Source organism: Globicephala melas, unplaced genomic scaffold (genome assembly GCF_963455315.2).
Source record: "Globicephala melas unplaced genomic scaffold, mGloMel1.2 SCAFFOLD_75, whole genome shotgun sequence".
Classification (NCBI taxonomy): Eukaryota; Metazoa; Chordata; class Mammalia; order Artiodactyla; family Delphinidae; genus Globicephala; species Globicephala melas.
The window spans coordinates 1-24756 of NW_027207251.1; the positions used below are offsets into that span (position 1 = coordinate 1).

Below are 24756 nucleotides of genomic sequence, written 5' to 3' on the forward strand. Positions count from 1 at the left end.
GAATGGAGCTTTCAAAATGGGAAAGCAAGGCTAGTTCCATCAGGCCACAATTTCCATGGGCACACACAGCATATATATCCCTTTGGATTCAAACAAGTCAAAAGAGACACAGGTTACCCAGTGATTCCTTCCCTGAATCAACTCCTCGAAGCAGGGTGTTCTGCATCTAGTGAACTGCATCAACCAAGGAACACCCTAGCTAGGCCTCCGGGCCTGTGGCTCTTCAAAAGCCTGCAGTGTTACACAAAGAACTGGGCTTTAGATACAGTTGGAAGCAAGCCGACTTTCTCCTGCAGGCAGGGTGAATTCAGACAAGAGATCCTAGATGGAATGCAAATCCAAGGGTTTTTGTCAGTTCAGCTCAGACTAGGGCAATGAGTCAGACTTCCACAGCAAGTTGGATGTGCCAAAACAGTGTTCGTGAACCTGTGGGCGTACTGGGGATTTCAAGCTGTCCCAAGAAAGAGTGCAACCTGTTGCCCTACATTCGGCATACACAGAGTGACTCCGAAGGGCTACTGGGACTGGATGTTGCTTAGCAGCCCAGGGAGGCCTGGGGGTACTCCCAACTCAGGCCGGGAATACGGTGCCGACCCGAGTCTCTTAGGTATCCTAAAAAGGGTACTGCGGTTAAGATAATGCAGAGAAGCAGCTGCAGCCTGATGGAAACTGCTGCACGCCTCTGCTTCTGCAGGGCAATTCAGGGCATTACCTACAGGCAAGTGTTCTTGCTGAGTTTCCCGTTAGCGACACAGCAAGGTAGGATGGTGAACTTCTCCTCGAGCAGAGTGACTTCAGGTACGAGATCCTCGAAAAATTGTAAGCAAACGGTTTTCTCATGGCAGCTCCCCTTAAGGAAGGTGCAGTGTGTTGCCCATCACTCGATAAACAGAGGGCCCCTCCGAGAGTCCAACATATGGGCCTCGATGTTGCTCAGCAGGCCCACAGGGGTCTGGAGGTACTCAGTAATCTTGCAGGGAAAATTATGCAAACCCGAGGGGCCCAGGAGTCCTAAAAAGGGTACTCCCGATGAAATAAAGCAGAACAGCGACTAAGACCTCATGGAAACAGTTGCGTGCCTCCCTTTCTGCCTGGATACTCAGGGCCTGTCCTCGATGCAAGTACTCACATTGAGTTTCCCTTTAGCTCTAGAGCATGGCAGGCTGAGCTCCACCCCGGTCATAGAAGCACCTGGTTTAGATACAGGAAACTCATGTTCTTCTCATAGCCAGGCGTATAGTGGCTAGAGTCCTGTCCACAGCAGTGAATTTCACGTAGCTTTAAGGAAGCATGAATGGAGCTTTCAAAATGGGAAAGCAAGGTTAGTTCCATCAGGATCCCATTTCCATGAGCACACGTACGATACAACCCTGTGCTTTACAACAAGTCAAAAGAGACACAGGTTGCCAAGTGGTTCCTTCCCTGAATCAAATCAAATCCTCTAAGCAGGGTGTTCGGCATGTAACGAACTGCCTCAACCAAGGTACACCATAGCTAGGCCTCCGGGTCTGTGCCTCTTCAAAAGCCTGCAGTATTACACGAAGAACTGGGCTTTCGTGGCAGTTGGAACACAAGCCGACTTTCTCAAGGAGGCAGGGTGACTTTAGGCAGGATGTCCTAGATGGAAAGCGAAGCGGAGGGTTTTTCTCAGTGCAGATCAGACTAGGCCAATGAGTCAGACTTCCCCGGCATGTTGGACGTGCTAGAACAGTGTTCGTAAACCTATGAGAGTGCTGGGGATTTCAAGCTTTCCCAAGCAGGAGTGGAGTGTGTTGTCCTACACTCGGCATACACAGAGTGGCTCCAGAGGGCTACGGGCATGAAAGTTGCTTTGCAGGCCCAGGGGGGCCTAGGGGTACTCAGTGTTCCTGCAGGGAATACGGTGCCCACGCGACACTCCTAGGTGTCCTGAAAAGCGTACTGCCATTAAGATAATGCAGAGTAGCGGCTACGGTCTTATGGAAACTGCTGCACACCTCCACTTCTGCTCGGCAATTCAGGGCCTTACCTTAAGGCAAGCTCTTCGCTGAGTATCCCGTTAGTGACACAGCATGGTAGGATGATGAATTTCTCCTCGAGCAGAGTGACTTCAGGTATGAGGTCCTAGAAGAATTGTAAGCAGAATATTTCCCCATAGCAGCTCTGACGACAGCCATGACGAAGAATTCCATGGCACGTCGGACTAGCCAGAAATGTAGTCCTGAGGCTGTTCGAGGGCTTTGGAAATGTAGCTCTCCTTAAGGAACGTGCAGTTTGTTGCCCATCGCTCAGCATACAGAGAGGGCCTCCACGGGACCGACATATGGGCCTCAATATTGCTCAGTAGGCCCACCGGGGTCTCGAGGTACTCAGTGATATTGGAGGGAAATGACACACACCTGAGGCACCTAGGAGTCCTGAAAAGGGTACTTCCTTTAAAATAACACAGAACGGCAACTAAGACCTCATGGAAACAGCTGCACACCTCCCTTTCTGTACGGATACTCTAGGTCTTTCTTTGAGGCAGGTATTCACGTTGAGTTTCTGTTTAGCTCTAGAGCATGGCAGGCTGAGATCTACACCCGCCATGGAAGCATCTGGTTTAGATAGAGGAAACTCATTTTCTTCCCAGAGCCAGGCCTATAGTGTCTAGAGGCCTGTCAACAAAAGTGAATTTTAAGTAGCTTCAAGGCAGCATGAAAGGAGCTTTCGAAATGGGAAAGCAAGGCTAGTTCCATCAGGACCCCATTTCCATGGGCACACGCGACACACATCCCTGTGGTTTCTAACAAGTCAAAAGAGACACAGGGTACCCAGTGGTTCCTTCCCTGAATCAACTCCTCAAAGCAGGGTGTTCTAAAGCTAGCGAACTGCCTCAACCAAGGTACACTGTAGCTAAGTCGATGGGCCTGTGGCTCTTTAAAAGCCTGCAGTGTTACACAAAGAACTGGGCTTTAGTGGTGGTCAGAACGCAAGCCGACTTTCTGCTGGAGGGAGGGTGACTTCAGGCACAAGGTCCTATATGGAATGTGAAGCCGAGTGTTTTTCTCAGTGCAGCTCACACTAGGGCCATGAGTCAGACGTCCCTGGCATGTTGGATTTTCTAGAACGGTATACGTGGAACTCTGGGAGTGCTGGGGATTTCAAGTTGTCCCATGAAGGAGTGCAGTGTGTTGCCCTATAATCGGCATACATATTCTGGCTTTAGTGGCAGTCGGAACGGAAGCCGACTTTTTCCTGGAGGCAGGGTGACTTCAGGCAGGAGATCCTAGATGGAATTCGAAGCCGAGGGCTTTTCTCAGTGCAGCTCAGACTAGGGCTATGAGGCAGACTTCCAGGGCATGTTGGACGAGCTAGAACCGGGTTTGTGAACCTGTGAGAGTGCTGGGGATTTCAAGCTGTCCCATGAAGGGCAGTGTGTTGCCTTATACTCGGCATACACAGAGTGGCAGCGAAGGGCTACGGGCCTGGAAGTTGCTTAGCAGGCCCAGGGGGGCCTGGGGCGACTCACTGTTCCTGCCGGGAACGGGGTGCCCACGTGAGGCTCCTAGGTGTCCTGAAAAGCGTACTGCTGTTAAGATAATGCACAGCAGAGCTACAGCCTCAGGGAAACTGCTGCATACCTCTGATTCTACACGGAAATTCAAGGACTTAACTACAGGCAAGTGCTCATGCTGAGTGTCCTGTTAGCGACACAGCATGGTCGGATGGTGAATTTCTTCTCGATCAGAGAGATTTCAGGTACGAGGTCCTCGAAGAATTGTAAGCAGAATGCTTTCCCATGGCAGCTCTGACGATGGCCTTGACGAAGTCTTCCACGGCACATTGGACTGGCCAGAAATATGGTCCTGAGGCTTTTCGAGGGCTCTGGAATGTAGCTCTCCTTATGGAACATGCAGTGTGTTGCCCATAACTCGGCATACACAGAGGACCTCCGAGGGACCGACCTATGGGGCTTGATGTTACTCAGCAGGACCACAGGGGTCTGGAGCTACTCAGTGATCCTGGAGGGAAATGATGCACACCAGAGGGGTCTAGTAGTCCTGAAAAGGGTACTTCCTTTAAACTACAGCAGAACGGTGACTAAGACCTCATGGAAAGAGCTGCATGCCTCCCTTTCTGTACGGATACTCAGGGCCTTTCCTCGAGGCAAGTACTCACATTGAGTTTCCCTTTATATCTAGAGAATGGCAGGATGAGCTCCACCCCGGCCATGGAAGCACGTGGTTTAGATAGAGGAAACTCATTTTCTTCCCAGAGCCAGGCCTACAGTGGCTAGAGGCCTGTCAACAGCAGTGAATTTCAGGTAGCTTCAAGGCAGCATGCATGGAGCTTTCAAAATGGGAAAGCAAGGCTAGTTCCATCAGGGCCTCATTTCCATGGGCACACGCAGCATCCATCCCTGTGGTTTCTAACAAGCCAAAAGAGACACAGGTTACCCAGGGGTTCCTTCCCTGAATCAACTCCTCGAAGCATGGTGTTCTGCATCTAGCAAACTGTCCCAAACAAGGTACACACTAGCTAAGCCTCCGGGCCTGTGGTTCTTCAAAAGCTTGCAGTATTACACGAAGAACTGGGCTTTAGTGACAGTAGAAACGCAAGCTGAGTTTCTCCTGGAGGCAGCATGACTTCAGGCAAGAGGTCCTAAATGGAATATGAAGCCGAGGGATTTTCTCAGTGCAGCTCAGACTAGGGCAATGAATCAGACTTACCCGGCATTTTGGACATGCTAGAACGGTGTTCGTGAATTGCTGGGAGTGCTGGGGATTTCAAGCTGTCCCATGAAGTAGGGCAGTGTGTGGCCCTATATTCGGTATACACAGAGTGGCTCCGAAGGGCTACGGGCCTGGAAGTTGCTTAGCAGACCAAGGCGGGCCTGGCGGTACTCCGTGTTCCAGCTGGGAATAGGGTTCCCACGCGAGGTTGCTAGATGTCCTGAAAAGCATACGGCCGTTAAGATAATGAAGAGCAGCGGCTACGACCTCATGGAAACTGCTGCACGCCATTGCTTCTGCATGAACATTCAGGGCCTTACCTTGAGGCAACTGCTCACGCTGAGTGTCCCGTTAGCAACACAGCATGGTAGGATGCTGAATTTCTCCTCGAGCGGAGTGACTTCATGTACGAGTTCCTCGAAGAATTTTAAGCAGAATGTTTTACCATGGGAGCTCAGACGATGGTTATGAAGAAGACTTCCACGGCACATCTCACTAGCCACAAAAGTGGTCTTGAGGCTGTTTGAGGGCTCTGGAAATGTAGCTCCCCTTAAGGAAAGTGCAGTGTGTTGACCATCACTCGGCATACACAGAGGGCCTCTGAGGGCCCAACCTATGGGTCTCAATGCTGCTCAGCAGGCCCACAGCGTTCTACAAGTACTCACTAATCCTGGAGGGAAATGATGAACACCCGACGGGCCTACGAGTCCTGAAAAGGGTACTTCATTTAAACTACAGCAGAACACCGACGAAGACCTCATGGAAACAGCTGCATGCCCCCTTTCTGTACGGATACTCAGGGCGATTCCTCGAGGCAAGTACTCACATTGAGTTTCCCTTTATCTCTAGAGCATGGCAGGCTAAACTCCACCCGGGCCATGGAAGCACCTGGTTAACATAGAGGAAACTCATTTTCTTCCCAGAGCCAGGCCTACAGTGGCTAGAGGCCTGTCAACAGCAGTGAATTTCAGGTCCTTCAAGGCAGCATGCATGGCGCTTTGAAAATGTGAAAGCAAGGCTCTTTCCATCAGGCCCCCATTTCCATGGGCACATGCACCATACATCCCTGTGGTTTCTAACAAGTCAAAAGAGACACAGGTTACCCACTGTTTCATTCCCTGAATCAACTCCTCAAAGCACGGTGTTCTGCATCTAACAAACAGCCTCAACCAGGTATGCCCTAGCTAGGCCTCGGGCCTGTGGCTCTTCAAAAGCCTGCAGTTTTACACGAAGAACTGGGCTTTAGTGGCAGTACGAATGCAAGTCGAATTTCTCCTAGAGGCAGGGTGACTTCAGTCAGGAGGTCCTAGATGGAATGCGAAGCCCAGAGTTTTTCTCAGTGCAGCTCAGACTAGGGCAATGAGTCAGACTTCCAAGGCATGTTGGACCTGAAAAAAACGTGTTCATAAACCTGTGGGAGTATTGGGTAAATCAAGCTGTCCCAAAAAACAGTGCAGTGTGTTGCCCTACACGCGGCATACACAGAGTGACTCCGAAGAGCTACAAGCATGGATGTTGCTTAGCGACTAAAACCCTATTGCTGATCCAAAAAAGGCACTGATAATATTCCTACGTCATGCCCTGACAGTGTCCCCAGCTAAGGGCCTGACGCTAGGCCTCACTCAGGCCCTGTGGCTCTCCCTAAGTCAGGCACTGGCGCTCTCCCTACCTGCAGCCATGATACTGGTTCTAAATAAGGCCTTGATACTCTCAATGAATAAGGTCTTGACACTACACCTAGGTCATTTGCTGACACGATCCATAAACTTTACCCTAAACCTAGCGCTAGCAAATGTCCTGCCTCTTATGCTAAATGAAGCCCTTACTCTGTGCCTAACACAGACACTGAATTTAGGCCCAAGGCCATGACACTGTCACTAACTGAGGCCTAGATGCCCATCCTAAATCCGGCCCAGAACTGTCCCTCACTAAAGCCCTAACACTATTCCTAACTCAGGCCATGACACGGTACCTAACAGAGGCCCAGATACTAGTCCTAACGCAGGCCCTGACACTGCGTCTAACTAAGGCCCTGCTGCCGTCAATATCTAATGTCCTGACACTATCCTGAGCTCATTTCCTGACCCATCTCTTACCACGTTCCTGAAACTGTCCCTAAGTAAGCCCTGACTCTGTCCCTAAGTGAGACCCTGAGGCTGTCCCTAACAGAGGCCCTGATAATGGCTTTAGCAAAGCCCCTGAGCCCGATCCTACCAAGGCCCTTATGCTGCTCCTAAGTCATGCCCTGATACTGTCCCTAGCTAAGGCCCTGACTCTAGAACTCACTCAAGCCCTGTCGCTCTTCCCAAGTCCGGCTCTGACGCTGTCCTTACCTGAAGTCCTGACACTGGTCCTAAATTAGGCCCTGATGCTCTAAGTTACTGAAGTCTTGGCACTATTCCTAAGTCATGTCCTGACACTATCCCTAGACCTTAACCTAACCTTGCCTTTAACTAATGTCGAGACTCTTATGCTAACTAAATCCCTGATGCTGTCCCTAACTAAGGCCTTGAAATTAGTCCCGAGGCCGTGATGCTGCCCCTAACTGATGCCTGGAGGCTCGTCCTACCTCAGGCCCTGACACAACACCTAACTCAGTCCCTCACACTGTACCTAACAAAGGCTCTGAGGCTTGTCCTAAGTCAGGCCCTGACACTGTCTCTAAGGCCCTGCGGCCATCAATATCTAACGTCGTGACATTTTCCTGAGCTAATATCCTGACCCATGTCTTACCAAGGTCCTGAAACTGTCCCAAAGTAAGCCCTGACCCTGTCCCTCAGGGTGGCCCTGAGGATGTCCCTAACAGAGACCCTGAGAATGTCTTTTATGGAGATCCTAAGGCTGATCTCACAGAGAGCCTTAAACTACTCCTATGACACGCCCTGACACTGTCCCTCACTCAGGACCTAAAGATAGGCCTCACTTGGGCCCTTTTCCCATAACTTAGTGAGGCTCTGACGCTGTCCCTACATCATCAAGCCCTGACACTGGTACTGATTAAGCCCCTGACACTGGTCCTAACTAAGGCCCTGATGCTCTCAATAACTAAGGTCTTCACGCTATCCCTAGCTCATTTCCTGACACTATCCCTGGCCTGGAATCTGACTCTGTCCCGAGCAAATTTCCTGCCTCTTATCCTCACTGAAGCCCTAATGCTCTAGTCCTAACTAAGGTCCTAACTAGTCCTAACTAAGGTCCTGACACTGTCTCTAACTAAGGACCGGAATCTGTCCCTAATATAGGATCTGCTGCCGGCAATAACTAAAATCTGGACACTATCCTGAGTTAAGAATCTGACCCATTTCTAACCAAGGTCCTGACACTCTCCCTAAGAAAGCCCTGCCTCTGTCCCTAAGTGAAAGCCTGAGGCTGTGCCTAACTCAGGCCCTGAAGCTATGCCTACCTGAGGCCTTGAAGCTGTGACCACCTCAGGCCCTGGTCATGTCTTTAACTAAAACCCTATTGCTGACCCAACAAAGGCCCTGATGAAGCTCCTACATCATGCCCTGACAGTGTCCCCAGCTAAGGGCCTGACGCTAGGCCTCACTCAGGCCCTGTGGCTCTCCCTAAGTCAGGCTCTGACGCTGTCCCTACCTGAAGCCCTGACACTGGTTCTAATTAAGGCCCTGATACTCTCAGGGACTAAGGTCTTGACACGACCCCTAGGTCATTTCCTGACACGATCCATAAATTTTACCCTAAACCTTGCCCTCGCAAATGTCCTGCCTCTTATGCTAACTGAAGCCCTTACTCTGTGCCTAACACAGACACTGAATTTAGGCCCAAGGCCATGACACTGTCACTAACTGAGGCCTAGATGCCCATCCTAAATCCGGCCCAGAACTGTCCCTCACTAAAGCCCTAACACTATTACTAACTCAGGCCCTGACACGGTACCTAACAGAGTTCCAGATGCTAGTCCTAACGCGGGCCCTGACACTGTGTCTAACTAAGGCCCTGCTGCCATCAATATCTAAAGTCCTGACATTATCCTGAGCTAATATCCTGACCCATATCTTACCAAGGTCCTGAAACTGTCCCAAAGTAAGCCCTTACGCTGTCCCTAAGGGAGGCCCTGAGGCTGTCCCTATCAGAGGCCCTGAGAATGTCTTTAAGGAAGACCCTAATGCTGATCCTACACAGGCCCTTATACCACTCCTAGGTCATGCCCTGACACTGTCCCTCACTCAGGCCCTAAAGATAGGCCTCACTTAGGCCCTGTGGCCGTAACTTAGTTAGGCTCTGACGCTGTCCCTTCATCAAGCCCTGACACTGGTCCTAACTAAGGCCCTGATATTCTCAACAACTAAGGTCTTCACGCTATTCCTAGCTCATTTCCTGACACTATCCCTGGCCTGGAATCTGATTCTGTCCCGAGCTAATTACCTGCCTCTTATCCTCACAGAAGCCCTAATGCTCTCCCTAACTAAGACCCAGACTAGTCCTAACTACGGCCTTGACACGGTCTCTTACTAAGGCCCGGAATCTGTCCCTAAGATAAGCCCTGTTGCTGGCAATAACTAAAATACGGACACTATCCTGAGCTAATATCCTGACCCATTTCTAACCAAGGGCCTGACACTGTCCCTAAGAAAGCCCTGTCGCTGTCGCTAAGTGAAGGCCTGAGGCTGTGCCTAACTCAGGCTCTGAATTTAGTCCCAAGGCCGTGACACTGTCCCTAACTGAGGCCTAGATGCGCTTCCTAAATCTGGCCCAGAACTCTCCCTCACTAAAGCCCTAACACTATTCCTAAGTCAGGCCCTGACACGGGACCTAACAGAGACACAGATGGTAGTCCTATCTAAGGCCTTGACCCTGTCCTTAACTAAGGCCCTGCTGCCGTCAATATTTAAAGTCCTGACAGTGTCCTGAGCTTATTATGTCCTGGCCTATGTCTTACCAAGGTCCTGAAACTGTCCGAAAGTAAGCCTTGACGTTGTACCTATGTGAGGCTGTGAGGCTGTCTCTCACAGAGGCCCTGATAATGTCTTTACCAATCCCCTTAGGCTGTTCCTACCGAGGCCCTTATGCTGTTCCTAAGGCATGCCTTGACACTGTCCCCAGCTAAGGCCCTGACTCTAGGCCTCACTCAGTTCCTGTCTCTCTCCCTAAGTCAGGATCTGACACTGTCCCTACATGAAACCCTGACACTGGTTCTAAATTAGGCACTGATGCTCTAAGTAGCTATGGTCTTGACACTATCCCTACGTCATTTCCTGACGCTTTTCCTAGACCTTATCCTAACCTTGTCTCTACCTAATGTCGAGTCTCTTATGCTAACTAAATCCCTGATGCTGTCCCTAACTAAGACCCCGAATTTAGTCCCGAGGCCATGAACCTGTCTCTAACTGAGGGCTGGAGGCTGTCCCTCAACTTATCTTTAAGGCCCTCAACTTATCTTTAACTGAGGCCCTGACACTCTCCCTAATTAAGGACTGAGGCTATCTCTGACTAAGGCCCTGAGTCTGTCTTTAACTACTGGCCCCACTCTTTCCCTAACAAACGTCCTGACACATTCCCCAACTAGACCCTGACATGGTCCCTAATAACCTGAGCTGTCCCTCATTAATGCCGTGATGCGGCCCATAAATGATGTACTGAAGATGGCACGAAGGTCCAGACGATGTCACTAATGACCCAAAATGTCTCTTACTAAGGCCCTCAAATTACCTCTAACTGAGGCCCTAAAGATGTCCATAACTAAGGCCCTGACACTATCTCTAACTAAGACCCTCATGTTATCTTTCACTGAGGCCATGACAGTGTCCCTAACAAAGAACTTGACACTGTCTCTAACTAAGGCCCTGAGTCTGTCTTTACCTAACGGCCTCACTCTTTCCCCAACTACTCCCTGACGCTGCCCCTACCCAAGGCCCTGACGGTGTGCCTAATTGCCTGAGCTGTCCTTCACTAATACCCTGACCCTGTCCATAACTAACGCCCTGATGATGTCCCTAACGAACAGCCTGAAGTGTCTCTTACTAAGGCCCTCAAGTTTTTCTCTGAGGCTCTGACACTCTCCCTAATTAAGGCCTTGACACTGTAAGTAATGGCCCGATGCAACGCCTACCTGAGATGCTGATGCTCTCACTGAGACCTTGAAGTCTCTACCTGAGAAGCTGACACTGTCTGTAACTAATTTCCTGGCTTTTTCCTTAACTAACATCCTAATTTTGTCCCTAAATAACGCCCTGACACTGGTCCTAACTACGGCCCTGATTCTGACCCTATCTAAGGCCCTGACGATGTCCCTGATAGACTTAGATGTCCCTCACTGTTGGCCTAACCCTGTCCCTCACCAAGGCCCTGACCCTCTTCCTAACTAAGGCTGTGATGATGTCTCTACCTGAGGCACTGTCACTGTCTATAATAACAGCCGACTCTTTCCCTAACACCCTGATGCTGTCCCTAATAGCCTCATGTATCTCTCAATAACGCCCTGATCCTGTCCATAACTAAGGCCCTGAATATGTCCCTAGGTAAGTCTCTGATGCTGTCCCTAACTAAGGCCCTGATGCTGTCTCTACCTCAGAATCTGAAATTCTACTGTCCTGACTTTCCCTAACTAACATCCTGATGCTGCCCCTAAGTGAGGCCCTGACACTCTTCTTAACTAAGGACTTGTCGCTGTCCCTACCTAAAACCCTGGCACTGTCTGTAACTAGTGACCTGACTCTCTCCCTAACTAACACCCTAGTTTGGGCCCTAACTAATGCCATGACACTGGTTCTAATTATGGCCATGATGCTGGTCTAAGGCCCTGAAGATATCCCTAATAACAGCCTGAACTGTGTCTACCTAAGGCTCTCACGTTATCTCTTAAGTGAAGCACTGACACTGTCCCTAACTTAGGCCCTGATGCTGTCCCTTATAGTCTAAGCTGTCACTAAATAATGCCCGGATCCTGTCCATAACTAAGGCCCTGAATATGTGCCTAAGTGCATCTCTGACGATGTCCTGAACAGCCTGAACTCTTTTCAAGTTATCTCTGAGGCTCTGACACTGGCCCTACCTAAGGCCTCACCCCAGGGTTGTCCCAGGCTGCTGGGCAGTTTTCTCTTGTCCGCATCTCTAGCCAGCTGCCTGCCATCGGACACTCTAAGATTATGCAATGCAGTGGTCCCACGTGGGATGTGCCTGTGTAGGCTCACCTGCGGGAGGAGAGTCATGGCCATGCCGCCCTCCAGGGGTCTGCGGCTCACGGTAGGAGCCTCTCAGCCAGTGTCTGGACACAGGGTTCTGTGTCCTTGTTTGTTCTAAATCCCTTGAAGTTACCTCTAACATTTTTAAATGGATATCCCCCCTCTGCATATTTATAATATAAGTTATTTATCACATTAAAATCCAAGAATGACATTCTTAGAATGAGCAGGAGAACACTGGATGCCCCCACAATGATCTATTACTTGGAGGATTTAAAATTCTAATGAGAAAACACTCACTCTCCTCACCCTCTTGGGCATCAGCACAAGGCAGGAATCAGCTGCATCCTTTATTTATCCCTCTGATTTTCCAGAACCTTTCCTTCCAGGAGAAATCTCTGGGCTCTTCGGGAGCTCTGAGTGGTGGCCGTCAGGTAAATCTGAGACTGAAAAGCAAGAGGAAGAGAGACAGAGGAGGAGATGAGAATCGGAGACGGGGAGAAGCAGTGGCGTCCACGTTCAATCGCAGGCTGAGAGTCTGGGTTAGTCTCCAGCGAAGCTAAGGACCACCAGGGTCTGGCCCAACTGGCCTTGTCACCTGGTGTGGGACTGGGGACAGCCAAACCCCCATGGCCACTCTCAGAGAAATCAGGGAGGTGGGAGGGCACCCCTGAGAGCCAGATGTAAAATGGTCATGCTGTGAAATAATAAGATGCCCTTTCCGAAAAGTGAAGACTGTTCTCTTGGTTTTCAAAGACTTGCAAATACTCTGTGTCCATCTGGAGGCATGCTGAAGCCTTCAGCTTTTGAGGGCAGTAATGGGAGTGCATCTGGGCTCAAAACCATCCAGCACTCACTCCCTGAGGGTGCTGAGGATGACCCGTGTCCACCCCTCGGGTGCTGTGGGGCCTGAAATCCCCTGATCACCGAGGACGGGAGGGGCCGCACAGACGCTCCACTGGACCACCGGGGGCTTGGCTGCTGGGCTACAGTCCTTTATCAGATACATGGTTTGCAAACATCTTGGGCCATTTTGGATGGTGGATTATCTTATTCCTTGCTCCTTTTATACACAACTGTTTTTCATTTTGAGGAAGTCCAATTCATCTATTTTGTCTTTTGTTGCTTCTGCTTTTGGTAGATCTAAGAAATCATGACCAAATCCAAGGTCACGAAGATTTAGTCTCATGTTTTCTTCTAGGAGTTTTATAATTTTTGTTCTTGCATCTAGGCCTTTGGTCCATTTTGCGTTGATTTTGTATATGGGGTGGGGGGAGGTAAGGGTCCAACTTTACTCTTCTGCATGTGGGTATCCAATTGTTCCAGAACCTGTGCTATTTGGGAGAAAATACCTGCAACTGACGTGACCAACAAGGGCTTAATTCTTTTTCTTTTTTTTTAACATCTTTATTGGGGTATAATTGCTTTACAATGGTGTGTTAGTTTCTGCTTTATAACAAAGTGAATCAGTTATACATATACATATGTTCCCATATGTCTTCCCTCTTGCGTCTCCCTCCCTCCCACCCTCCCTATCCCACCCCACCAGGCTGTCACAAAGCACCGAGCCAATATCCCTGTGCCATGCGGCTGCTTCCCACTAGCTATCTACCTTACTACGTTTGTTAGTGTGTATATGTCCATGACTCTCTCTTGCCCTGTCACAGCTCACCTTTCCCCCTCCCCATAACCTCAAGTCTGTTCTCTAGTAGGTCTGCATCTTTATTCCTGCCTTACCCCTAGGTTCTTCATGACATTTTCTTTTCTTAAATTCCATATATATGTGTTAACATATGGTATTTGTCTTTTTCTTTCTGACTTACTTCACTCTGTATGACAGACTCTACGTCTATCCACCTCATTACAAATAGCTCAATTTCGTTTCTTTTTATGGTTGAGTAATATTCCATTGTATATGTGTGCCACATCTTCTTTATCCATTCATCCGATGATGGGCACTTAGGTTGTTTCCACCTCGGGCTATTGTAAATAGAGCTGCAATGAACATTTTGGTACATGACTCTTTTTGAATTTTGGTTTTCTCAGGGTATATGCCCAGTAGTGGGATTGCTGGGTCATATGGTAGTTCTATTTGTAGTTTTTTAAGGAACTTCCATACTGTTCTCCATAGTGGCTGTACCAATTCACATTCCCACCAGCAGTGCAAGAGTGTTCCCTTTTCTCCACACCCTCTCCAGCATTTACTGTTTCTAGATTTTTTGATGATGGCCATTCTGACTGGTGTGAGATGATATCTCATTCTAGTTTTGATTTGCATTTCTCTAATGATTAATGATGTTGAGCATTCTTTCATGTGTTTGTTGGCAGTCTGTATATCTTCTTTGGAGAAATGTCTATTTAGGTCTTCTGCCCATTTTTGGATTGGGTTGTTTGTTTTTTTGTTATTGAGCTGCATGAGCTGCTTGTAAATTTTGGAGATTAATCCTTTGTTGGTTGCTTCATTTGCAAATATTTTCTCCCATTCTGAGGGTTGTCTTTTGGTCTTGTTTATGGTTTTCTTTGCTGTGCAAAAGCTTTGAAGTTTCATTAGGTCCCATTTGTTTATTTTTGTTTTTATTTCCATTACTCTAGGAGGTGGGTCAGAAAGGATCTTGCTGTGATTTATGTCATAGAGTGTTCTGCCTATGTTTTCCTCTAAGAGTTTGATAGTTTCTGGACTTACGTTTAGGTCTTTAATCCATTTTGAGCTTATTTTTGTGTATGGTGTTAGGGAGTGATCTAATCTCATACTTTTACATGTACCTGTCCAGTTTTCCCAGCACCACTTATTGAAGAGGCTGTCCTTTCTCCACTGTACATTCCTGCCACCTTTATCAAAGATAAGGTGTCCATATGTGCATGGGTTTATCTCTGGGCTTTCTATCCTGTTCCATTGATCTATCTTTCTGTTTTTGTGCCAGTACCATACTGTCTTGATTACTGTAGCTTTGTAGTATAGTCTGAAGTCAGGGAGCCTGATTCCTCCAGCTCCGTTTTTCGTTCTCAAGATTGCTTTGGCTATTCGGGGTCTTTTGTGTTTCCATACAAATTGTGAAATTTTTTGTTCTAGTTCTGTGAAAAATGCCAGTGGTAGTTTGATAGGGATTGCATTCAATCTATAGATTGCTTTGGGTAGTAGAGTCATTTTCACAATGTTGATTCTTCCAATCCAAGAACATGGTATATCTCTCCATCTATTTGTATCATCTTTAATTTCTTTCATCAGTGTCTTATAATTTTCTGCATACAGGTCTTTTATCTCCTTAGGTAGGTTTATTCCTAGATATTTTATTCTTTTTGTTGCAATGGTAAATGGGAGTGTTTTCTTGATTTCACTTTCAGATTTTTCATCATTAGTATATAGGAATGCCAGAGATTTCTGTTCATTAATTTTGTATCCTGCCACTTTACCAAATTCATTGATTAGCTCTAGTAGTTTTCTGGTAGCATCTTTAAGATTCTCTATGTATAGGATCATGTCATCTGCAAACAGTGACAGCTTTACTTCTTCTTTTCCGATTTGGATTCCTTTTATTTCCTTTCCTTCTCTGATTGCTGTGGCTAAAACTTCCAAAACTATGTTGAATAAGAGTGGTGAGAGTGGGCAACCTTGTCTTGTTCCTGATCTTAGTGGAAATGCTTTCAGTTTTTCACCATTGAGGATGAGGTTTGCTGTGGGCTTGTCATATATGGCCTTTATTATGTTGAGGAAAGTTCCCTCTATGCCTACTTTCTGCAGGGTTTTTATCATAAATGGGTGTTGAATTTTGTCAAAAGCTTTCTCTGCATCTATTGAGATGATCATATGGTTTTTCTCCTTCAATTTGTTAATATGGTTTATCACATTGATAGATTTGCGTATATTGAAGAATCCTTGCATTCCTGGAATAAACCCCACTTGATCATGGTGTATGATCCTTTTAATGTGCTGTTGGATTCTGTTTGCTAGTATTTTGTTGAGGATTTTTGCATCTATGTTCATCAGTAATATTGGCCTGTAGTTTTCTTTCTTTGTGACATCCTTGTCTGGTTTTGGTATCAAGGTGATGGTGGCCTTGTAGAAGGAATTTGGGAGTGTTCCTCCCTCTGCTATATTTTGGAAGAGTTTGAGAAGGATAGGTGTTAGCTCTTCTCTAAATGTTTGATAGAATTCACCTGTGAAGCCATCTGGTCCTGGGCTTTTGTTTGTTGGAAGATTTTAAATCACATTTTCAATTTCAGTGCTTGTGATTGGTCTGTTCATATTTTCTATTTCTTCCTGATTCAGTCTTGGCAGGTTGTGCATTTATAAGAATTTGTCCATTTCATCCAGATTGTCCATTTTATTGGCATAGAGTTGCTTGTAGTAATCTCTCATGATCTTTTTTATCTCTGCAGTGTCAGTTGTTACCTCTCCTTTTTCATTTCTAATTCTATTGATTTGAGTCTTCTCCCTTTTTTTCTTGATGAGTCTGGCTACTGGTTTATCTATTTTGTTTATCTTCTCAAAGAACCAGCTTTTAGTTTTATTGACCTTTGCTATTGTTTCCTTCATTTCTTTTTCATTTATTTCTGATCTGATTTTTATGATTTCTTTCCTTCTGCTAGCTTTGGGTTTTTTTTGTTCTTCTTTCTCTAATTGCTTCAGGTGCAAGGTTAGGTTGTTTATTCGAAATGTTTCCTGCTTCTTAAGGTGGGTTTGTATTGCTATAAACTTCCCCCTTAGAACTGCTTTTGCTGCATCCCATAGGTTTTGGGTCGTTGTGTCTCCATTGTCATTTGTTTCTAGGTATTTTTTGATTTCCTCTTTGATTTCTTCAGTGATCACTTCATCATTAAGTAGTGTATTGTTTAGCCTCCATGTGTTTGTATTTTTTACAGATCTTTTCCTGTAATTGATATCTAGTCTCATGGCGTTGTGGTCAGAAAAGATACTTGATACAATTTCAATTTTCTTAAATTTACCGAGGCTTGATTTGTGACCCAAGATATGATCTATCCTGGAGAATGTTCCATGAGCACTTGAGAAAAATGTGTATTCTGTTGTTTTTGGATGGAGTGTCCTATAAATATCAATTAAGTCCATCTTGTTTAATGTATCATTTAAAGCTTGTGTTTCCTTATTTATTTTCATTTTGGATGATCTCTCCATGGGTGAAAGTGGGGTGTTTAAGTCCCCTACTATGAATGTGTTACTGCCAATTTCCCCTTTTATGGCTGTTAGCATCTGCCTTATGTATTGAGGTGCTCCTATGTTGGGTGCATAAATAGTTACAATTGTTATATCTTCTTCTTGGATCGATCTCTTGATCATTATGTAGTGTCCTTCTTTGTCTCTTTTAATAGTCCTTATTTTAAAGTCTATTTTTTCTGATAATGAGAATTGCTACTCCAGCTTTCTTTTGGTTTCCATTTGCATGGAATATCTTTTTCCATCCCCTTACTATCAGTCTGTATATGTGTCTAGGTCTGAAGTGGGTCTCTTGTAGACAGCATATATAAGGGTCTTGTTTTTGTATCCATTCAGCTAATCTGTGTCTTTTGGTGGGAGCATTTAGTCCATTTACATTTAAGGTAATTATCGGTATGTACGTTCCTATTCCCATTTTCTAAATTATTTTGGGTTCGTTATTGTAGGTCTTTTCCTTCTCTTGTGTTTCTTGTCTAGAGAAGTTCCTTTAGCATTTGTTGTAAAGCTCGTTTGGTGGTGCTGAACTCTCTCAGCTTTTGCTTGTCTGTAAAGGTTTTAATTTCTCCATCAAATCTGAATGAGATCCTTGCTGGGTAGAGTATTCTTGGCTGCAGGTTTTTCTCCTTCATCACTCTCAGTATGTCCTGCCACTCCCTTCTGGCTTGTAGGGTTTCTGCTGAGAGATCAGCTGTTAACCTTATGGGGATTCCCTTATGTGTTATTTGTTGTTTTTCCCTTGCTGCTTTTAATATGCTTTCTTTGTATTTAATTTTTGACAGTTTGATTAATATGTGTCTTGGCGTATTTCTCCTTGTATTTATCCTGTATGGGACTCTCTGTGCTTCCTGGCCTTGATTAACTATTTCCTTTCCCATATTAGGGAAGTTTTCAACTATAATCTCTTCAAATATTTTCTCAGTCCCTTTCTTTTTCTCTTCTTCTTCTAGAACCCCTATAATTCAAATGTTGGTGCGTTTAATGTTGTCCCAGAGGTCTCTGAGACTGTCCTCAGTTCTTTTCATTCTTTTTTCTTTATTCTGCTCTGCAGTAGTTATTTCCACTATTTTATCTTCCAGGTCACTTATCCGTTCTTCTGCCTCAGTTATTCTGCTATTGATCCCATCTAGAGTACTTTTAATTTCATTTATTGTGTTGTTCATCATTGCTTGTTTCATCTTTATTTCTTCTAGGTCCTTGTTAACTGTTTCTTGCATTTTGTCCATTCTAGTTCCAAGATTTTGGATCATCCTTACTATCATTATTCTGAATTCTTTTTCAGGTAGACTGGCTATTTCCTCTTCATTTGTTAGGTCTGGTGCATTTTTATCTTGCTCCTTTATCTGCTGTGTGTTTTTCTGTCTTCTCATTTTGCTTATCTCACTGTGTTTGGGGTCTCCTTTTTGCAGACTGCAGGTTTGTAGTTCCCATTGTTTTTGATGTCTGTCTCCAGTGGCTAAGGTTGGTTCAGTGGGTTGTGTAGGCTTCCTGGTGGAGGGGACTAGTGCCTGTGCTGTGGTGGATGAGGCTGGATCTTGTCTCTCTAGTGGGCAGGTTCACGTCTGGTGGTGTGTTTTGGGGTGTCTGTGGCCTTATTATGATTTTGGGCAGCCTCTCTGCTAATGGGTGGGGTTGTGTTCCTGTTTTGCTAGTTGTTTGGCATAGGTTGTCCAGCACTGTGGCTTCCTGGTTGTTGAGTGAAGCTGGGTGCTGGTGTTAAGATGGAGGTCTCTGGGAGATTTTCGTCGTTTGATATTATGTGGAGCTGGGAGGCCTCTTGTTGACCAGTGTCCTGAAGTTGGCTCTCCTACCTCAGAGGCAGAGCCCTGACTCCTGGCTGGAGCACCAAGAGCCTTTCATCCACACAGCTCAGAATAAAAGGGAGAAAAAGTAGAGAGAATTAGTAAAAGTATGAGGAAAGAAAGAAGGAAAGGAGGAAAGGAAGGAAGGAAGGAAGGAAGAAAGAAAGAAGCAAAGAAGGAAAGAAAGGAGAGAGGGAGGGAGGAAGGAAGGAAGGAAGGAGGGAAAGAAGGAAAAAAGACAGAAAGAAAGAAGATACAGTAAAAATAAAATAAAGTATAATAAAGTTATTGAATTAAAAAATTCTTATTTAGGAAAAAAAAAAGGGACGGATAGAACCTTAGGACAAATGTTGGAAGCAAAGCTATACAGACAAAATCTTACACAGGAGCATACACATACACCCTCACTAAAAGAGGTAAAGGGGGAAAAATCATAAATCTTGCTCTCAGAGACCACCTCCTCAATTTGGTATGATTCGTTGTCTAAAGGAGGGAAGGAAGGAAGGAAAGAAAGAAAGAAAGAAAGAACGAAGGTAAAGTATAATAACGTTATTAAAATTAAAATTAATTATTAAGAAAAAAATTTTTAAAAAAACCATGGACAGACAGAACCCTAGGACAAATGGTGGAAGCAAGACTATACAGACAAGATCTCACACAGAAGCATACACATACACATTCACAAAAAGAGGAAAAGGGAAAAAAAAAATCATAGATCTTGCTCCTAAAGTCCACTTCCTTAATTTGGGATGATTGGTTGTCTATTCAGGTAGTCCACAGATGCAGGGTACATCAAGTTGATTGTGGAGCTTTAATCCGCTGCTTCTGAGGCTGCTGGGAGAGATTTCCCTTTCTCTTCTTTGTTCTCACAGCTCACCGGGGCTCAGCTTTGGATTTGGCCCTGCCTCTGCATGTAGGTCGCTGGAGGGCGTCTGTTTTTTGCTCAGACAGGACGGGGTTAAAGGAGCCGCTGATTCGGGGGCTCTGGAGCACTCAGGCCGGCGGGGAGGGAGGGGTATGGAGTGTGGAGCGGGCCTGCGGCGGCAAAGGCTGGCGTGACTTTGCACCAGCCTGAGGCCCGCCGTGTGTTCTCCCGGGGAAAACAAGGGCTTAATTCTAAAATATACAAACAGCTCATACAACTCAAAAAAGAAAAAAAAAAGAAAAAAAATAGGCAGAATTTTAGAAGGTCTAAATAGACATTTCTCCAAGGACATACAGATGGCCAAGAGGCACCTGAAAAGATGCTCCACATCGCTAATTATTAGAGAATGCAAATCAAAACTACAGTGAGTTATCACCTCGTAGTGGTCAAAATGGCCATCATTAAAATGTCTAGAAATAACTGCTGAAAGGGGTGTGGAGAAAAGGGAACCCTCCTACACTACTGGTGGGAATGTAAATTGATGCAGCCACTATGGAGAACAGTATGGAGGTTCCTCAAAAACTAAAAATAGAATTACCATATGAACCAGCAATCCCACTCCTGGGCAAACATCCAGACAAAACTATAATTCGAAAAGATACATGCACCCCAGCATTCACAGCAGCACTCTTCACGATAGCCAAGACACGGAAGCAACCCGAATGTCCCTCAACAGATGAATGGATATAGAAGATGTAGTACATATATACAATGGAGTATTACTCAACCATAAAACAGAATGAAATAATACCATCTGCAGCTACATGGATGGACCTAGAGATTATCATACAAAGTGAAGTAAGTCAGAGAACAACACGTACCATATCATATCACTTATATGTGGATTATAAAATGAGACCCAAATGAACCTATCTACAGAACAAAACACACTCACAAATATAGAAAACAGACTTGTGGTTGTCAAGGGGAAGACAGGGGAGAGGGATGGATTGGGAGTTTGGGATTACTAGATGCAAATTATTATATATAGGATGGATAGACAAGGTCTTTCTGCACAGCACAGGGAACTGTATTCAATACCCTGTAATTAACCATAATGGAAAAGAATATGAAAAATATGTAAATATGTATGTTTGTATATATGAATCACTTTGCTGTACGGTAGAAATTAACACAACATTGTAGGAGCACGGACACTCCCGTCAGACTCAAGGTGACATCTGGAGCCAGGACAGAGGCCTGGCCTCTCTGTGGGCAGGTGAACCCACACTGCACAGGCCCTGGTGCAGTGCCCGTTCTGTGGGGTCAGCTGTGTGCACGCAGGTCAGCCAGTGTCTCTGTGTCTCAGCCTGTAACCACAGACCACACTGTCCTGCTCTGTTCACAACAGCGAGGCCAATGGAGGGACCACAGGGGTGGGAACAAAGCCGGGTCATGGTCCAGTTGGGTGAGAAGGGGTCCAAGGAGCGAGAGCCCGGATGCCCTTGCCTGGTGAGCCGAGAGCTGACATCCACCCTCTGGGCAGCTCCTCTCCCCATGTCCCGAGGTAAGGCTGCCTTTCCTGCACCCTGGGCAGTGTCATGCCTGTGTATAGAGCAGGACGCACAGCAGTGTACACAGCAGGCCTGATGCCTGTCCTTGCCATGTACTTGGGGGCTTGATGAGGGTGGAACATCCCGACAGGACACGGGCCAAACTCGGGAAGGATGTAGGGGTGAAGCCTTTGGGAGCCTCTGGAAGGGATCCTCACCTGCCTGCACAGGTGGACTGAGGACACTGACCAAGGGTGGGCAGGTGGGGAGACCCAGAAGGGTCCTAGGACTTCCCAATATAAAGGACTTCCCTTTCTTCCCTGTTGTGGATGACTTGGATGTGGTAGAAACAGCGGGATTTTGGAAGTTCAATTTTCCACATCATTCCACCAAAGAAAAACTGTTAGAAATAATAAATGAATTCAGTAAAGACACAAAATCAGTACACACAGCTCAACTGCATTTCTAAACACTAATAATGGACCAAAAGAAAGAGAAAAAAAACCCTATTTCCAACTGCATCAAAAAGAACAAAATACCAAGGAATAAATTTAACTGAGGATGTGAAAGACCTGAAAACTTTAAGACACTCATGAAGACATTGAAGAAGACAGAAGTCGGTGGAAAGACTCCCCGTGCTCATGGAATGCAAGAATTACTGTTGCTAAAATGTCCGTTCTACCCAAAGTGGTGCACACAGGGAAGGCAGGCCGTCCTGAAGTTGCAATGGTGTTTTTCACAGAAATGGAGCAAATCCTCCTAAGATGTGTGTGGAGCCACAAAGGACCCCGAAGAGCCAAGGCGACCCTGACAAAGGAGGACGGGCCGCAGGCATCTCCCTCCCTGACTTCACACTTCATCACGAAGCTACAGTCCCCAAGACAGTGTGGAACTGGCTCAAAACAGGGGCACAGACCAGAGGGACGGGACGGAGAGCCCAGAACCCACCCCGCACGGTGGTGGGGGGGAGGGGGCCGTTAAGTTACGACAAGGTGGCCAGGGACACACTGAGAGGAAGGGCAGCCCCACGGTAAACGGTGCAGGGAAGACTGCACACCCCATAACCAACGCGGCTCCACCGCACACCAGCCTGACCAAAAACCCAGCTTTGCACACCAAGCCCTTCCTGGGTCGCATGAAGACGGAATCCCGCAGCCGCCAGTCGCCCCCAGGAAGCTTCTCCCCACTGTTCCTCACTGTCTCCTCACCTGTTCCTCCAGCGTCGCCTGCGTCCTCAGGAAACCCAGCTCCCGTCAGCGTGGACGCAGCCCCACGTTGTCCTGAAGCTGAAACCCCAGCGAGTCCTTGAGGAGACCGAGCACCCGTCAGCAACCACAACCCTGCGGTGCCTGAGCAGACACAACTCCCCTCAGCTGCGCTCAGAGCTGGGTCCACGGGGAATGCGCATGCGCTGTGGGTCAGAGAGGGGGGATCAGCGCCACACTGTGGTCGCTGCGGGAAGTGCAGGCCGCCCCTCCCTCACGGGTCACTGGAGACAGCGAGTCATGTGTGACCCAGGACTAGTCCTGTCCTTCCTGGAGGCCTCAGAGAGATGGGGAGGGAGGAAGGGGAAGAGGGCGGATTCTGCTTAAACCTAACTCTAACCCCGACCACTCTCACCACTTTCATTCAACATGGTCGAGGAAGTCCTAGACATAGTAATTACATGAGAAAAAGAAATAAAAGGAATCCAATGGCAGAGGAAAAAGTAAAACTGTCACTGTTTGTAGATGAGATGATGTTTTATATTTCATTTATTTATTTATTTATTCATTCATTTATTCTGGTTGCGCTGGGTCTTAGTTGTGTCAGCTGAGCTCCTTAGTAGCGGCAGACAGGCTCCTTAGTTGTGGCATGCGAACTCTTAGTTGTGGCATGCATGTGGGATCTAGTTCCCTGACCAGGGATCGAACCCAGGCCCCCTGCATTGGGAGCGCGGAGTCTTAACCACTTTACCACTAGGGAAGTCCCGACATGATGTTTTTTATAGAAAATCCTAAAGATGACCCTCCAAAACAAATAGAATTCATTGGAAAATACAGTTAAGTTGCAGGATACAAAATTAACCTATAGAAATCAGTTGCATTCTATCCACTGGCAACAAACTTTCAGAATGAGAAATTAAGAAAACAAACCCATTGACAATGGTATTAACAAAAATGAAATACCTAGGAATACATCTAACCCAGGAGGTAAAACACCAGTACTCAGAAAACTGGAAGACACTGATGAAAGAAATTGGAGACGACACAGACAAATGGACAGATATAATGTGTTCATGGATTGGAAGAATTCATATTGTTAAAATGATTCCACACCCCAGAGCAATCTAGAGATTTGATGCCATTCTTATCAAAATACCAGTGGAATTTTATGAGAACTAGAACAAAGAATTCTAATATGTGTAACGAAACAGAGAAGAACCTGAATAGTCAATACGATCTTAAGAAAGAAGCACAAACTTGGACATATCACACTCTCTGTTTCAAACTATACTACATATCTAGAATAATCAAGACAGTATGGTATAGGAACAAAAGAAATACACAGAGATCCATAGAACAGAATTGAGAGCCCCAAAATAAACATAGGCATATATGGTCAATTCATCTATGACAACGGAGGTGAGACTATACAATGGGGAAAAGACAGCCTCTTCAATGAATGGTGGTGGGAAAACTGCACAACTACATGCACAAGAATCAAACTGGAATCCTTTCTTATACCACCTACACAAGCCACCTCGAAATGAATCAAATACTTCAATGTAAGACCTGAAGCCATAAAGCTCCTCAAAGAAAACATAAGCAGTCTGGTCTTTGACATCTATCTTAGCAATATTTTCTGGATCTGCCTCCCCGAGCAAGGGGAACAAAAGCAGAATAAACCAATGGGACTCCACCCAACTTTAAAGTTTTTCAATGGCAAAGGAAACCATCCACAAAATGAAGAGGCAGCCTACCGAATGTGAGAAAATAGTTGCAAACAATATGTCTGAAAAAGGGTTCATATCCAAAATAGATGAAGAACCACACAACTGAACCTCCAAAAACCAAAAACCCAATTAAAACTTGGGACCGAACATTTTTCCAAAGAGGACGTACAGATGGCCAAGAGACATATGAAACTATGACCAAATCACTTATCATCAGGGAAACGCACATCAAAAGAACAATGAGATTATCACCTCACACCTAAAAACTTGGCTATCGTCCAAAAGACAACAAATAAGAAGGCTTGGCGAGGATGAGGAGAACCCTCATGCATTCTCTTGGGAATGTTCATTGGTGCAGCCACTATGGAAAACAGTACAGAGGTTCCTCAAGAAATTAAAAATAGAACTACCATATGATTCAGGAATTACACTTGGGGGTATCTTTCTGAAGGAAACAAAAACACGAATTCAAAAAGATATACACAGGGAGATCAGCTCGGTGCTTTGTGACCACCTAGAGGGGTGGGATAGGGAGGGTGGGAGGGAGGGAGACGCAAGAGGGAAGAGATATGGGAACATATGTATACGTATAACTGAT

The 24756-nt window shown here is 46.1% G+C and overlaps 1 long non-coding RNA gene across 1 annotated transcript in view; it reads right to left on the reverse strand.

Moving 5' to 3' along the window:
* Window positions 1-43: 43 nt before the first annotated feature.
* LOC132595324 (uncharacterized) overlaps window positions 44-24756 on the reverse strand; it is a 39024-nt gene continuing 14311 nt past the window's right edge. The window contains exons 6-9 of the long non-coding RNA XR_009561475.1: window positions 22432-22572; window positions 12137-12282; window positions 5015-6082; window positions 44-4914 (exon numbers count right to left, since the gene is read on the reverse strand). This is a non-coding gene — a long non-coding RNA (uncharacterized lncRNA). The remainder of the gene's footprint in view (window positions 4915-5014; window positions 6083-12136; window positions 12283-22431; window positions 22573-24756) is intronic.